Genomic DNA, 16,620 nt, shown 5'->3' on the forward strand with positions numbered 1-16,620 from the left:
ACAGGGTGGATGTTGGATGCTCTGGGGCTATGAGGAGAGTAGTAGTCCAAGATGCACCACACTAACATGATGGAGTGCCACCATCATGTCTCCTCTGCAGAGATCCTGTTTTAGCACCTCATAGGCTGTGGAAAAAAAAGTGAATGGCAGAAAAGCTGACAGCTCCCTGCTCTACCACAGTATTCAACTGTATCTGTGTCCTGAGGCTGCAGATGCAGTTTATAGCAGTGGTTGTCTGAATATCCAGGGCTCTGGATGCCTGATGCAGAGAAGGTCTAGTAAGCTCCCTCTCAGGTTCTATTCACACGGCAGAATTTCCGCTTGCAGAATTCCACCTCAAATTAAAGCCCATAGACTTCTATGGGTTTCCGCACTTCCATTCAGACTTCTGAATTTCCACTTGCGGCATTTTGCCTCAAATTAAAGCCCATAGACTTCTATGGGATTCCGCACTCCCATTCAAACTTCGGAATTTCCGCAAGCGGAAATTCAGAAGTTTGAATGGGAGTGCGGAATCCCATAGAAGTCTATGGGCTTTAATTTGAGGCGAAATGCCGCTAGCGGAAATTCTGCCGTGTGAATAGACTCTAAAGATGTAAGAGGAACACATAATACACCTGTGAATATGCCCAGTGAGCACTGCTACATCTGTAACCGTAATCTACGAGGCCTTGCGGAGTGTCCCTTTAAGTCTTGTCCCTAATGTGACTCACATGTTCCCATTCCCAGATCACTCTGATCTCTTTAATCCATGTCCGGAGGCGAAAACTTTTGTTCTTGTCGGACTTTAAAACATTAACAAACTCTGCTCAGCGGGAGCCTCGAATTTACAGCTCGTGTCAGGGGAAGTAAACAATGGCGCAGTGCGGCTCCGCTAATTGCAGACAGCCATGTTCTCATGGACGGAGACTTCACTTTGAATCTCTCGTGTCCCACATGTGTTTCTAATAGCCAAGCCCAGCGGCCGGGACACTTGGGGGCTGACGGATTTCTTTTCTTGATACTCTATCTGGTGGTGCGGAGACGACCTGTGATGAGTGATGATGGGGTCCCCCAACCTGGATATTAGGACATCTGGATTTCAGCTCCGCAGCCAGTACGAGATGAGATACGGGCTAAGAGAGTCCTGAGTCCTATAATGATTGGATGAAAGATTTATAGAGATGATAATTGGTATACAGAGGTCTAGTCATTAAAGGGTTACTCCCACTTTAGACATTTATTACCTACCCTGTGGATATGTCATCAAGGTCTGATAGATGGAGGTTCCACCTATAAAACAATAGAACACGACAGGCTTAGATACACCGCCTCCTCTGTACACTCTTATCATAAAACCTGCACCCATAAATACATCTGCCCTGTTCAGAAATAATAGCGCCAAAAAATACCGCCATATCATAACCATATATATATATCTACCAATAAAGCTAAGAATATCACCATACTGTGACTATAAAGTTTTCCATATGTGCTCTAAACACTGTATAAGTCATTACAGTGCTGTTACACCCAGTGCCTACAGGGGGCATTTTCTCTAATCAGAGTCACTCACTTTCCGATTTCTTCTCCATCTGACCCAGGCCACCATGACAACATCACCCAGCCATCAACCATTTTTGTAGAGTTTGTTGTCTCCCGTAGTACACCATACAGTAATAGAGCCCTAACACAATATCAGTGCCCATTAGTGTTTCCACTCAGTAGTCATGCGTATTAATTCCCTCATTCAGTAATTCTGCCCTTAGTTGCACACCTAGTAATGCTGCTCCCTTAGTGCCCCCTACTAGTAATGCTGCTCTCTTTGTGTCCCCTACTAGTAATGCTGCTCTCTTTGTGTCCCCTACTAGTAATGGTGCTCCCTTAGTGTCCCCTACTAGTAATGGTGCTCCCTTAGTGTCCCCTACTAGTAAAGGTGCTCTCTTAGTGTCCCCTACTAGTAATGGTGCTCCCTTAGTGTCCCCTACTAGTAAAGGTGCTCTCTTAGTGTCCCCTACTAGTAATGCTGCTCCCTTAGTGTCCCCTACTAGCAATGCTGCTCTCTTTGTGTCCCCTACTAGTAATGGTGCTCCCTTAGTGTCCCCTACTAGTAATGGTGCTCCCTTAGTGTCCCCTACTAGTAATGGTTCTCTCTTAGTGTCCCCTACTAGTAATGGTGCTTCCTTAGTGTCCCCTACTAGTAATGGTGCTTCCTTAGTGTCCCCTACTAGTAATGCTGCTCCCTTAGTGTCCCCTACTAGTAATGGTGCTCTCTTAGTGTCCCCTACTAGTAATGGTGCTTCCTTAGTGTCCCCTACTAGTAATGCTGCTCCCTTAGTGTCCCCTACTAGTAATGCTGCTCCCTTAGTGTCCCCTACTAGTAATGGTGCTCTCTTAGTGTCCCCTACTAGTAATGGTGCTCTCTTAGTGTCCCCTACTAGTAATGGTGCTTCCTTAGCACCCCCTACTAGTAATGCTGCTCCCTTAGTGTCCCCTACTAGTAATGGTGCTCTCTTAGTGTCCCCTACTAGTAATGGTGCTCTCTTAGTGTCCCCTACTAGTAATGGTGCTCTCTTAGTGTCCCCTACTAGTAATGGTGCTCTCTTAGTGTCCCCTACTAGTAATGGTGCTCTCTTAGTGTCCCCTACTAGTAATGGTGCTTCCTTAGCGCCCCCTACTAGTAGTGCTGCTCCCTTAGTGTCCCCTTCTAGTAATGCTTCTCCCTTAGTGTCCCCTACTACTAATGGTGCTCTCTTAGTGTCCTCTACTAGTAATGGTGCTCTTAATGCCCCTATTCAGTAATGGTGCTTCTTAGTACCCCCACTCAATATTGGTGCCCTTTAGTACATGCACTCAGTATTGGTGCCCCCTGTGTTCCTCCAACTCAGCAATGATGTCCTTAGTGCCCCCACTTAGTAATAGTGGCCCTTAATTCTCCCACTCAGTATTAGTGCCCCCACTCAGTAATGGTGCCCCTTAGTTTCTCCCACTTAGTACTGACATTCTTAGTGCCCCCACTTAGTAATGGTGCTTCCTTAGTGCCCACTGCTCAGTAATGTTTCCCTCTCCTTAGTGCCCCCTATCAGTAATGGCGCCCCCTTTTGTTGTTCCACAAAGTAAAATCCGGCTCTGCTCCCATGATGAGTAATGCTGTTCTGTCTCTTAAAGGGGTACTCCGCCCCTCCCCAAACCTCTCCCCCCCCCCCCCCCCCCCCCGCGATCAGACATCTGAGATGTCTAGGGGCGGAGTACCCCTTTTAGGCCTGGAGCATAGGAGATTCTGGGATGGGGCCCTTGGGCAGGCGTAGGCATTGTGGCATCTGCATAGGGATCCCACCCTGGTGGATGCAGGTTTATAATGGCCTGTAGCCTATGCGAGTGAAGGGTGGATAGCTCCCTGCCTTGCCATAGTATCCAGCTGTACCTGCATCCTGAGGATACAAATGTAGTTGAAAGTGGTGATTACCTAAAGAGTTGGGGTAAAGGGCTGATAGCTCCCTGCCCTGCCATAGTATTCAACTGTACCTGTATCCTGAGGATGCAAATGCAGTTGAAAGTGGTGATTAACTATAGAGCAGGGGGTACCAAACGCTAGTGGGACCACTGTGTACATATACATACACACTTGTATATCCATTCACATGTACATGTACACATATCAGTCTTCACTCAAATAAAAATACATGGAACACATGGAAATTACATCCCGTTTATGCCTCTTATTTTTACATTACCTTGGAAAAAAAAACTAACGGAAAAAGAAGTAAAAATTTTACTTTTACCGACTACTGCGCCAGCGCTAATAAAAGCTGTGATTTACCTATAAGATACAATATTTTTCTATCGGGTGTTGTATAGAAACAGTGAAACATGCCAAAAAAAGAAATGAACAAAGTGCATGAATTTCATTTCGCAACGTAAGCCAAAGAAATAGAGAAAGCGAAAAAGATCATCTTAGACCAGATGGAGCTGGCACGGATCCTAAGACATTACCAGACTGTCAGTGACGGGTGGAGATTTGTAGCCTTTTTATGTGAAATCAAAATTAAAAACCAACACCCCTCGCTTGTTGGGTGTCAGGAGGGGGTCTCATCCGCACCTTGGCTTGGACTTCGTGGATCTGCTGTGGCTTCCTACCAGTCCTCCCAGTCTAATCCTCTCTGGAGGGAGAACCTACCCCGATATCGGACAAAGAGCGTGAAACGTGTTGGGTGTGGGATTAAGGAGTCACTCTCCTCCAGACAGAGGTGGATTTGGCTGGCAGACATGATAGCGGCTGCAAATGACTCTCTTGGAATCAGATCTTTTGTTTTCTCAGCAGTAAAGCGTCGGACGCTAGCGGAGGGGGATGTGGAATGTTTCATTGACATTGTTAGGGAAATTTCTGGAAAACCCATTTCGCTCGGGGTAGCTAAAAATGGAGGCTTCAGTCTTGAAATTGGTTAGAAACGGGAAACGTGTACCTGATGATTCTCATCAAGAAGCCTTAAAGGGGTATTCTGCCCCTAGACATCTTATTCCCTATCCAAAGGATAGGGGATAAGAGGCTGATCACGGGGGTCCCGCCGCTGGGGACCCCCACGATCTCCCTGCAGCATCCGGTGTTCGTTTAGAGCTTCAGGTGCAGCAATGGATGCTCGTGCCGTCACGGCCACGCCCCCTCAATGCAGGTCTATGGGAGGGGGCGTGCACTCCTCCATCCCCTCACGTGTTGTGAACGTGCTGGAAGGCTGCGGCCCGGCATCCAAGTCTTCCTGGTTTATGAGGCGCACCATATAATATAGCAGGAACATGTTAACAGGCTGCAAGGTATTTACATCTATACAATCAAACAGGAAAATAACCCATTCCACCGCCTAATGGAGCCCAGAATTACATCCATCCTCATTTACCTTCCCCTCAAGCTGCTGCGCTACAGCAAGTGGGAGAAGTCGAGTCTAATGTTTGCCAGATGGATCACACACTAAGGGGGGAGATTTATCAAAACCCGTCCAGAGGAAAAGTTGCCCAGTTGCCCATAGCAACCAATCAGATCGCTGCTTTCATTTTTGAAAAGGCCTCTGAAAAATGAAAGCAGATTGGTTGCTATGGGCAATTGGGCAACTTTTCCTCTGGACGGGTCTTTATAAATCTCCCCCTAAGGGTCTGTATATACTGTAAATGGGCGCCACGTGAGATCTGGGCACAGTATGGCACCATCAGGGATATGTTCACACGGCGGAATTCCGTAAGTGAAATTCCGCACAGTGAACATTACCATTAGTGTGAATGGGTCTCCGTCAGACCCGTTCACACTGCGGAATTGCAGCGGTGGACAATTCCGCCACTGAAATTGTTCTGGGCAAAGAAAGAACATGTTCATTCTTTGCGCGGAAGTCCGCGAGCACTGCATAGCTGTTAATGGTGACTGCGCAGTGCCGGTCGGTCCTACCGCCGCCGCCGCCAGCTACCAGGCTGAATCTCCACTCGCTTTGGGCAATATATTGCACTATTTTTCTGTACCTTTTTGGGGTAATGTTTGGCAATACTTCTCTTTACACTGTATGTGATTATCTTGGCATTGTATTACACTAGTTATCTGTGCACTATATGGCATTATCTCGACATTGTACCCTGCACTATAGGATACTGCCAGAGCATCGTATTGTGTTTTAGACTGTATGGCAATTCGTGGGCATTGCTTCACATATCTATGTATCTGTATACTATATGGCACTATCTGGGCATTTTGTTGCACTATGTATCTGTATACTATATGGTGCTATCTGGGCATTGCTTCACACTATGTATCTGTATACAGTATGGCACTATCTGGGCATTGTTTCACACTATGTATCTGTATACTATGTGGCACTATCTGGGCATTGTTTCACACTATGTATCTGTATACTATGTGGCACTATCTGGGCATTGTTTCACACTATGTATCTGTATACTATGTGGCACTATCTGGGCATTGTTTGGCACTATATCTGTACACAGTATGGCACTATCTGGGCATTGTTTGGCACTATATCTGTATACTATATGGCAGTATCTGGGCATTGTTTCACACTATTTATCTGTATACTGTATGGCACTATCTGGGCATTGTTTCACACTATGTATCTGTATACAGTATGGCAGTATCTGGGCATTGTTTGGCACTATATCTGTACACAGTATGGCACTATCTGGGCATTGTTTCACACTAAGTATCTGTATACTATATGCACTATCTGGGCATTGTTTCACACTATGTATCTGTATACAGTATGGCACTATCTGGGCATTGTTTGCCACTATTTATCTGTACACAGTATGGCACTATCTGGGCATTTTGAGGCACTATTTATCTGTATACTATATGGCACTATCTGGGCATTGTTTCACACTATTTATCTGTATACTATATGGCAGTATCTGGGCATTTTGATGCACTGTTTATCTGTATACTGTATGGTGCTATCTGGGCATTGTTTCACACTATTTATCTGTATACTATATGGCAGTATCTGGGCATTTTGATGCACTATTTATCTGTATACTGTATGGTGCTATCTGGGCATTGTTTCACACTATTTATCTGTATACTATATGGCAGTATCTGGGCATTGTTTGGCACTATTTATCTGTATACTATATGGCAGTATCTGGGCATTGTTTCCCACTATTTATCTGTATACAGTATGGCAGTATCTGGGCATTGTTTGGCACTATTTATCTGTACACTGTATGGTGCTATCTGGGCATTTTATTGCCTTTTCTGTATACTGTATACTGTATGGCACTATGTGGGCATTGTAACCATCATAGCCAAGGGCCAGTCACTTACCTTCTAGATCAGTGGCCTCCAAACTGTGGACATCTAAGTGTTGCAAAACTACAACTCCCAGCATGCCCGGACAGCCAACGGCTGTCCGGGCATGCTGGGAGTTGTAGTAGTGCAACATCTGGAGGTCCGCAGTTTAAAGGCCACTGTGGTGACCACTTGAGGTCCACAGTTTGGAGACCAGTGTGAGTTCTAGTTTACAAAAAATGTGAAAAATTAGGTGCCAAGCAAGGGCGGCCATATTGGTCGAAGTAAGTTTTCAGCTTCCATCCATACAATTCCTTTTCATTGCACAAAATTAAAGGGGTATTCCAGGATTTTGAAACGTAAAGTTTGAAACTGTAAAGTTAGCGTAGTTCATAATATAGTGTATGTACCTGTGTTACTTCTAACAATATACAAAATGAGTGTCCTCTTGGCTTTTCCCAGGTTGCAGTGCAGCCCGAGACATTACATCCCTAGTCAGGTGTTCAAAGGAAACCTGTCTGTGCTTCAGTGGGTGGAGCGACCGCTGGGTGGAAGAGAGAAGAACTGTAAATTTGCTACAGCTTGAGGCACCCTGGTCAGAAAACACTGGTCTATTGCATGGAAGGGATCACAGGTGTGCTGAGGTGTGGGAGGGAGAAAATTGACCTCACACTTACAAACAAGGGATCATGGGACATGTAGTTTGAGGGAGGGAACTCCAACAGGAAATAGCAAGTTCTCAAAATGATACAAAAAAGACACAACATAGCCATTTGGCCCCAGCAAGCACGGATACTTCCTAAGCATGTCCATTACTGTCTGGAAGGTACGAACTAAAATCACCTTATGGAGGAGAACCCCTTTAACGTTTCGATCAGTCAGGGGTCATGGTCATTACAATGAGGGTGTCAGCCCCCGGACCTCCACCGTCACAACCTCCTGACATGTTCCCATGACGTGCCAGGAGTTTTTTCGGGTGTTTTCTGGTCTCACTTTAAATCTGGTTCGCCGCCATCGTTCTGATGAATCATACAGGATTTTTTCCTCCGCGCTGAAAAGGTTACACGGAAAAATAAAAAGGCATCGAAAAAAGAATGCAGAACTCGCCGTCTGTTTATACAATCCATCTTCTCGCCATTATTAAATTTCATCTGGTGAAGCTGTTTCTTATTTGCTTCATCTCGTGAGGAGCCAAGTCCGTAATGAGATAAGATTCAGCCCCAGATTTCTTATTTCCTAAAAATAAAAAAAGCAGAGCGAAGCCCTGACAGAGCATCGCCCCCTAAATCACCCCACATTCTCTTCACCCACCAGGACTCTAGGAAAGCTGAAGCTGACAAACATGGCCGCCATAACCAACATGGCCACCATTATGGCTCCCAAAGAAGTAACTACCCATCTGTCTCTGAGTGACAAACACTATCACCACCTGCTTCCTTAAGGTTTGCTACTCAGCTTTCTAGAGAGAGTCCAGACAGTCATACAGTTGCCGGTGTAATGAAGAAAATGGAGTCCCCATAGCTGAATGCGACTCCTGCAGTGATTAGCTGAGCCACGCACACCCTCAGTTACAGGGGCCCAGTTTTCTCCATCCCCGCTACCTGTTCGCTCTCTCACCACGGGACAGGGATTGGGACACTGTTTTCTCCATCCCCGCTCCAGGGACGCAGGCGGGACATATGTTGCCTCGCTCCCCGATACCTCAGCATATTATATACCTCCCCTCCCTGTTCTATCTGTATACTGCTGCTTCTATCTCAATAGGATTAGGATATATAGTAGTTAGACACCTCACATCCAGCTCTATCTGTATACTGCTGCTGCTATCTCTATGGGATCAGGATATATAGTAGTCATATAACTTCCCTCCAGCTCTATCTGTATACTGCTTTTATCTCTATAGGATCAGTATATATAGTAGTTATACACCTCCCCTCAAGCTCTATCTGATTACTGCTATCTTTCTAATGTGCTTTGTTTAAAAAAAATAAAGTTTTCTATGTTTTATTTGTGTTTAAAAAAGCTGCCACTAGGTGTCTCCCTACTTGTCCAGAGAACATTTCCCCCCACCTCATGCACAGAATTTGGTCTCCTGCTGGCCTGGAAGAAATCCAAAATCAGGAAATGCAGTCTTTAGTGTTGAGTGGGGGTGGAAGGGGGGGGGGGGGGTTGTGCAGCCTTAGCAAATCATAGCTCATCTCACACTGAACTGCTCTGGGCTGTGTAGCAGAGTGAGGGCGGAAGTTCTCCCCTGTATGGCTTCAGATGTTGTCAAGCCTGCTGGGGAACGCCCCCTTCCCAGTCTGTGAATCTGACTGAGACTGAGCAGAAAATACAGAGCAATATCAAGGTAGAAAACTAAACAATAATAAAAATAAAGGCCGGGGATGGTTTATCATGATGGGAAAGTGAACTGGGAGGATTATAAAATGTAACAAAATCATGAGAGGTTCTCTTCACCCACTGATGTAAAGTCTTGGTATCCGGGCAGAATATCTGAGATAATGACTCTCGGCGATGAGCGATGCTTCAAAACCTTCTCCAGATGATTCAGCGTCTGGAACATTCTCTAAAGTAAATGGAGACTTTTAACCGCGGCATTAGTCAAAGTTATTAACCTATAAATCACCAAAAGTGGTACCGGCAGAGGAAAGCGGCTTATGGTATGGACATCTGCGGCTATCAGGGAAGATGTATCGACCCCCGTACCGGGCTGTAGATGGGAACTTGCTGAAGTCATCATCATCACCATCTTGCCTCCTCCGATAAATCGTCCACCAGGTCCATAAACCGCCTGTCAGCTTGTTGGCACCAGAGAGATAATGGGGTGAGATAGGAGTCAGGACAGACTTGGAACGTTATCACACGGGGCGATGTGAAAGGAGTTGGCAGGACCCACTGGCCCGAAATAATAAAGTAACACCATATGGTGGTTTATGAAGAATTATTACATACCGTATCTGTAATGGACATTCAGAATACTGCCCCTATGTACAAGAATATAACTACTATAACACTGCTCCTATATACAAGAATATAACTACTATAATACTGCTCCTATATACAAGAATATAACTACTATAATACTGCTCCTATATACAAGAATATAACTACTATAATACTGCTCCTATATACAAGAATATAACTACTATAATACTGCCTCCTATATACAAGAATATAACTACTATAATACTGCTCCTATATACAAGAATATAACTACTATAATACTGCCCCCTATATACAAGAATATAACTACTATAATACTGCTCCTATATACAAGAATATAACTACTATAATACTGCCCCTATGTACAAGAATATAACTACTATAATACTGCCCCTATATACAAGAATATAACTACTATAATACTGCTCCTATATACAAGAATATAACTACTATAATACTGCCTCCTATATACAAGAATATAACTACTATAATACTGCTCCTATATACAAGAATATAACTACTATAATACTGCCCCCTATATACAAGAATATAACTACTATAATACTGCTCCTATATACAAGAATATAACTACTATAATACTGCCTCCTATATACAAGAATATAACTACTATAATACTGCCCCTATATACAAGAATATAACTACTATAATACTGCTCCTATATACAAGAATATAACTACTATAATACTGCCCCTATATACAAGAATATAACTACTATAATACTGCTCCTATATACAAGAATATAACTACTATAATACTGCTCCTATGTACAAGAATATAACTACTATAATAATGCTCCTATATACAAGAATATAACTACTATAATACTGCTCCTATATACAAGAATATAACTACTATAATACTGTTCCTATATATACAAGAATATAACTACTATAATACTGCTCCTATATACAAGAATATAACTACTATAATACTGCTCCTATATTCAAGAATATAACTACTATAATACTGCTCCTATATACCAGAATATAACTACTATAATACTGCCCCTATATACAAGAATATATCTACTATAATACTGCCCCCTATATACAAGAATATAACTACTATAATACTGCTCCTATATACAAGAATATAACTACTATAATACTGCTCCTATATACAAGAATATAACTACTATAATACTGCCTCCTATATACATGAATATAACCACTATAATACTGCCTCCTATATACAAGAATATAACTACTATAATACTGCTCCCTTTATACAAGAATATAACTACTATAATACTGCTCCTATATACAAGAATATAAGTACTATAATACTGCCTCCTATATACAAGAATATAACTACTATAATCCTGCTCCTATATACAAGAATATAACTACTATAATACTGCTTCCTATATACAAGAATATAACTACTATAATACTGCCTCCTTTATACAAGAATATAAGTACTATAATACTGCCTCCTATATACAAGAATATAACTACTATAATCCTGCTCCTATATACAAGAATATAACTACTATAATACTGCTTCCTATATACAAGAATATAACTACTATAATACTGCCTCCTATATACAAGAATATAAATACTATAATACTGCTCCTATATACAAGAATATAACTACTATAATACTGCCTCCTATATACAAGAATATAACTACTATAATTCTGCCCCCTATATACAAGAATATAACTACTATAATTCTGCCCCCTATAGACAAGAATATGAATTTGATGGGGCAGGAGTATTTCCATATGTGACTGGCATAGTATATTTAATGAAGTAGACTCTTTCCAGAATGTTCCTGAGCCCAGCCCAGGGGGTGGGGTATCCCCCTTTATTTCCCCTTTAATCTCCTACATTATTGTTTTCCACTATACCGTCACCTTCCTATAGTTGCAGGTTTGGCTCTAGCAGGAACCAATTTCCTGGAGGCTCCATATGTGACTCATTTCGCAAGGCTTAGTGCAGCGTTTCATGTTTGTGTGGGAAAATCCCCCCACTGTGAACTCCAACGTGTCCTAAGTTATAGAGGACGCTGGGTATACCGCCATCTCCAGATTACTTCCATGTTATGTTATACACATGTTCCTATTCTAAGGGCATATAAGACCCCACAGAGATTTGTATTGGGAAAGAATGTAAGCCAGCTATTAACTCCAGTCAGGTATGAATACTCTCATACCCATTTAGGTCCACATTCTTATATATAGGAGGCAGTATTATAGTAGTTATATTCTTGTATATAGGAGCAGTATTATAGTAGTTATATTCTTGTATATAGGAGCAGTATTATAGTAGTTATATTCTTGTATATAGGGGCAGTATTATAGTAGTTATATTCTTGTATATAGGAGCAGTATTATAGTAGTTATATTCTTATATATAGGAGGCAGTATTATAGTAATTATATTCTTGTATATAGGAGCAGTATTATAGTAGTTATATTCTTGTATATAGGAGCAGTATTATAGTAGTTATATTCTTGTATATAGGGGCAGTATTATAGTAGTTATATTCTTGTATATAGGAGCAGTATTATAGTAGTTATATTCTTATATATAGGAGGCAGTATTATAGTAATTATATTCTTGTATATAGGAGCAGTATTATAGTAGTTATATTCTTGTATATAGGAGCAGTATTATAGTAGTTATATTCTTGTATATAGGAGCAGTATTATAGTAGTTATATTCTTGTATATAGGAGCAGTATTATAGTAGTTATATTCTTGTATATAGGAGGCAGTATTATAGTAGTTATATTCTTGTATATAGGAGGCAGTATTATAGTAGTTATATTCTTGTATATAGGAGCAGTATTATAGTAGTTATATTCTTGTATATAGGAGCAGTATTACAGTAGTTATATTCTTGTATATAGGAGACAGTATTATAGTAGTTATATTCTTGTATATAGGAGCAGTATTATAGTAGTTATATTCTTGTATATAGGAGCAGTATTATAGTAGTTATATTCTTGTATATAGGAGATAGTATTATAGTAGTTATATTCTTGTATATAGGAACAGTATTATAGTAGTTATATTCTTGTATATAGAAACAGTATTATAGTGGTTATATTCTTGTATATTGGAGGAGTATTATAGTAGTTATATTCTTGTATATAGGAGCAGTATTATAGTAGTTATATTCTAGTATATAGGAACAGTATTATAGTAGTTATATTCTTGTATATAGAAACAGTATTATAGTAGTTATATTCTTGTATATAGGAGACAGTATTATAGTAGATATATTCTTGTATATAGGAGCAGTATTATAGTAGTTATATTCTTGTATATAGGAGCAGTATTATAGTAGTTATATTCTTGTATATAGGAGGCAGTATTATAGTAGTTATATTCTTGTATATAGGAGCAGGATTATAGTAGTTATATTCTTGTATATAGGAGCAGTATTATAGTAGTTATATTCTTGTATATAGGAGGCAGTATTATAGTAGTTATATTCTTGTACATAGGAGCAGTATTATAGTAGTTATATTCCTGTATATAGGAGGCAGTATTATAGTAGTTATATTCTTGTATATAGGAGCAGTATTATAGTAGTTATATTCTTGTATATAGGAGCAGTATTATAGTAGTTATATTCTTGTATATAGGAGCAGTATTATAGTAGTTATATTCTTGTATATAGGAGCAGTATTATAGTAGTTATATTCTTGTATATAGGAGCAGTATTATAGTAGTTATATTCTTGTATATAGGAGCAGTATTATGGTAGTTATATTCTTGTATATAGGGGCAGTATTATAGTAGTTATATTCTTGTACATAGGAGGCAGTATTATAGTAGTTATATTCTTGTACATAGGAGCAGTATTATGGTAGTTATATTCTTGTATATAGGAGGAGTATTATAGTAGTTATATTCTTGTATATAGGAGCAGTATTATAGTAGTTATATTCTTGTATATAGGAGCAGTATTATTGTAGTTATATTCTTGTATATAGGAGCAGTATTATAGTAGTTATATTCTTGTATATAGGAAGCAGTATTATAGTAGTTATATTCTTGTATATAGGGGGCTGTATTATAGTGGTTATATTCTTGTATATAGGGGGCAGTATTATAGTAGTTATATTCTTGTATATGGGAAGCAGTATTATAGTAGTTATATTCTTGTATATAGGAGCAGTATTATAGTAGTTATATTCTTGTATATAGGAGCAGTATTAGAGTAGTTATATTCTTGTATATAGGGGGCAGTATTATAGTAGTTATATTCTTGTATATAGGAGCAGTATTATAGTAGTTATATTCTTGTATATAGGAGGCAGTATTATAGTAGTTATATTCTTGTATATAGGAGCAGTATTATAGTAGTTATATTCTTGTATATAGGAGCAGTATTATAGTAGTTATATTCCTGTATATAGGAGGCAGTATTATAGTAGTTATATTCTTGTAGCAGTTATGTTCTTATGGGGCAGAGGTGCCTTGGGGCCTGCTCAGGCACTCGGGCCCTAGTGTGACTGCTAGCTCTGCACCCCCCCTATTGTTATGACCCGGTTGGCCACCACCTGGGTGCTTTAGTCACCCCCCCCCCACCCCACCTCCATCACGTGACTCATAGAATTCAATGATATCGTAATCTGAGTTGCCGGATGTTCCATATTCAGGACCATAATGGAATAATATCCTCTCCTTGGCTGGCCAGAGGCGTCTTCGGAGGGTCACATGGGGTTCTTCGAGGGACAGGATTAGAGGGACTTAATAAAGCGGGGTTTATTTGTAAAGTGAAGAAGTTATTGTCGGTCATTGACAATATGGCGAGATCCAGGGGTCTGTGTATTATAGGATCTTGGCCCCATTTCAATAACGTTCCCAGAGTCGAGGTGTTAACCCCGTGGTGTGCAGGCTGTATAAATCCCCCTAGGAAGCTTTTCCTCTGTGCAGAGAGTTCTTGGCATTTTCGACCCCTTGTTTAGCTCCAGATGTTGGAAATAAAAATGGAAGGGGCCACCTACAATAGGCTTATAAAGGCATTTAAAGGGGAAGCGTACCGTTTTTTTATTTTCACACTAATTTTCTATTGCTCGGCGGCGAAACATGTGGACACAATTTCATTCTATGCGGTAAAAAAAAAAAAAACCTCTGATATGTTTTACTATAAGGATCTGTGCTGCTACATTATGGTGGCCAAATAGTGGTATATATATCTGGGCTTAAAGTGGCCATGCAAGCTGTAAACCTTATGGAAGTGACTAGATACTAGATACCTTGCTGACTAAAATATGGCTGATGTCTTGGTTTAAAGGGGTACTCCAGAGTACTGTGGTCAGACTGGAAAGGACTATACAACTTCCTCTGTAGTATATAGCAGCTGATAAGTATTGGAAGGATTGAGATTATTTATATAGAAGTAATTTACAAATCTGTATTACTTTCTGGCACCAGATGATTTGAATTTTTTTTTTCCTCCAGAGTGCCCCTTTAAGACTCGATGTTTCCCAACCAGTGTACTCCCGGCTGTTACAAAACTGCAAATCCCAGCATGCCCGGACAGCCTTCGGCTGTCCGGGCATGCTGGGAATTGCAGTTTTGCAAAAGCCTGTGGCACACTGGTTGGGAAACACTGATATGGAGTCTTAAAGGGGCACTCTGGAGGAATTTTTTTTTTTAAATCAACTGGTGCCAGAAAGTAATACAGATTTGTAAATTATTTCTATATAAAAATCTTTATCCTTCCAGTACTTATCAGCTGCTGTATGCTTGGCAGGAAGTTGTGTAATTCGTTCCAGTCTAACCACAGTGCTCTCTGTTGCCACCTCTGTCCGTGTCAGGGATTGTCCAAAGCAAGAGAGGTTGTCTTTGGGGGATTTACTCCTGCTCTGGACAGTTCCTGAAACGGACAGAGGTGGCAGCAGAGAGCACTGTGGTCAGACTGGAAAGGACTACACAACTTTCTCTGGAGCATACAACAGCTGATAAGTACTGGAAGGATTAACATTTTTATATAGAAGTAATTTACAAATCTGTATAACTTTCTGGCACAGGTTGATTTGAAAAATTGTTTATTTCTTCCGGAGTACCCCTTTAACAATGGTCAGAAAGTTGATGGTTAGTGTTGGTGGACGACCTCCAGTCCATGGTGACTTCATATTGATTTATTTTTCTCATCAGTTTACGTCACGCCCTGTGATATTTTTGGACTTTTTTTTTTGTTTGGGGGGGGGGGGGGTTGGGACGGACCTTTCATTTTTTCCTTTCATCTATCCCCCAGGATCAAAGTTCAGGATGCAGGTTGAGAAGCGTCTAGACAATATGAAGTCCTGACACAGCAGCGGCAGAAACCACCAGCACTGTGGAAATGATTCATCACACGTTCCTACATCAACAGCTGTGCAGGTCTCTACCTATCTGGACAAAACTTTCGGGACATCTACACGTTACACCTCCAAGAGCTTTAAAGGGGTTCTCCACCGTAAGGTGACTTTAGTACATACCTCCCAAACAGGTGAGTCCACCATAAAGATGTGGCTATCATTTCCTGTTGGAGTTCCCTATCTCCCACTACAAGTCCCATGATTCCTAGTTTGTAAGTGTGAGGTCACTTTTCTCCCTCCCACACATCAGCCACCCCACCCATTGCAGCACAATCGGTGACAATTTCCTGCAGCCCTGTGAAGAATGATCTCCTTTCCACCCAGTGGTCACTCCACCCATTGAGGAACAGACAGGCTCCCTTTCAAAACCTGACTAGTGATGTAATGTATCGGGCTGCTCTGCAACCTGGGAAAATCCGAGACTACACTCATTTTGTATGCTGTTAAAAATTAACATTGGGGCAAAGATCACACAAGAATTGCGAGACAAGCCATCAACCACAGGTACATCTATCTATCTATCTCATATCTATCTATCTATCTCATATCTATCTATATCTATCTACCTCA

General features: G+C 41.0%; 1 long non-coding RNA gene across 1 annotated transcript; it reads right to left on the reverse strand.

Annotated features, from left to right (window-relative positions):
- Positions 1-817: 817 nt before the first annotated feature.
- On the reverse strand, positions 818-4,986 carry LOC130295641 (uncharacterized). The gene is made up of 3 exons (XR_008848944.1): positions 4,872-4,986; positions 1,231-1,272; positions 818-1,133 (listed from the first exon to the last, which is right to left on the reverse strand). It is a non-coding gene; the product is annotated as an uncharacterized LOC130295641 (long non-coding RNA).
- Between the last annotated feature and the right edge of the window lie 11,634 nt (positions 4,987-16,620).

Source organism: Hyla sarda, chromosome 11 (genome assembly GCF_029499605.1).
Source record: "Hyla sarda isolate aHylSar1 chromosome 11, aHylSar1.hap1, whole genome shotgun sequence".
NCBI lineage: Eukaryota > Metazoa > Chordata > Amphibia > Anura > Hylidae > Hyla > Hyla sarda.